This window comes from Octopus bimaculoides, chromosome 24 (genome assembly GCF_001194135.2).
Source record: "Octopus bimaculoides isolate UCB-OBI-ISO-001 chromosome 24, ASM119413v2, whole genome shotgun sequence".
In the NCBI taxonomy this organism is placed as follows: domain Eukaryota; kingdom Metazoa; phylum Mollusca; class Cephalopoda; order Octopoda; family Octopodidae; genus Octopus; species Octopus bimaculoides.
This window is the reverse complement of record NC_069004.1, coordinates 8,316,922-8,317,943: the sequence shown is the minus strand read 5'-3', so window position 1 is coordinate 8,317,943 and position 1,022 is coordinate 8,316,922. Positions and strand designations below refer to the sequence as shown.

General features: G+C 31.7%; 1 protein-coding gene across 2 annotated transcripts in view; it reads left to right on the top strand.

The window, feature by feature from the left end:
• Positions 1 to 1,022, top strand: part of LOC106880119 (zinc finger protein 208) — a 27,675-nt gene that overhangs the window by 20,128 nt on the left and 6,525 nt on the right. The gene's annotated exons all lie outside the window — the stretch shown is intronic.

Sequence of the window (1,022 nt, the reverse complement as noted above, 5' to 3'; positions counted from 1 at the left end):
TATATATATATATATATAATACAATTATGTATACGTCACCACCATCTCTTCATCAACTACCACTAGAACTACTACAAATTTTACCCCCCCAAAAACACACTATATCACTCAGCAGTCACCGAGGTAAGTAATGTTGTCGCCATATCTTTTCGTCAAAATTCTCCGTTCCTATATATATATATATATATCTGGGAATGATTATAACACGCCAAAGCGGTGATTATCGAATTTTTGTTGATAAGCATCTTCTTTCGCCAAAATATAGCATCCACCCAAGGTTTGGCTATCATATTTGAGGGGAGAGACGGAAAAACAGTAATTATTATATCATTTGATGAAATAATTACCGCGTTTTCTAACTCACAATATACTATCAAATTCTAAAAAATAAATTGGTGATCTTTTAATTTTCTTTCAAATGTTTTTAAAGTGTAAGTATCGCATGAAGTCTAAATATTTTATCGCGATGAAAAATTACATTTCACCAGAAACACTCAGCACCAAATATTGCAACTCTCCAAGGAGACGTTACCATTATAATATTCGACACCGAAAATGCGGCTGGTGACATAAAGTCAGCTTCACGCGTTCATTGGGATAAAGTGAAATTTTATTGTTGAAGAAATCCAGAACAATTTGAATGTTGGCGTAGAATAAAGTTGACAAATCATTATTTAGTTTGGGGATAACATATGACACGTTGATTCACTGTTTACATCTGAAAATGGTAAGCTGATACACGATTGTTTTAACGCTGTAATACTGTATATAAATAATAGAATTGCTTTACTTGGATGTAGGTAGTTATATTGGAACGAGAATATATAAGAATAGGGAAAGGTATCGCTTTCAGATGTAATTTAAATAGTAAAGCAAAATGTAAAGTTTATTTGTTGGGGGTAAACGTTTATGGTTTATCAATATAGAATTATAAACTTCCACTATTGAATCTCTGCATTTTTAATACCTTAAACTATTTCTCTCTCATTTCAGGCTATCTGAGACATTGACATTAAAGATAT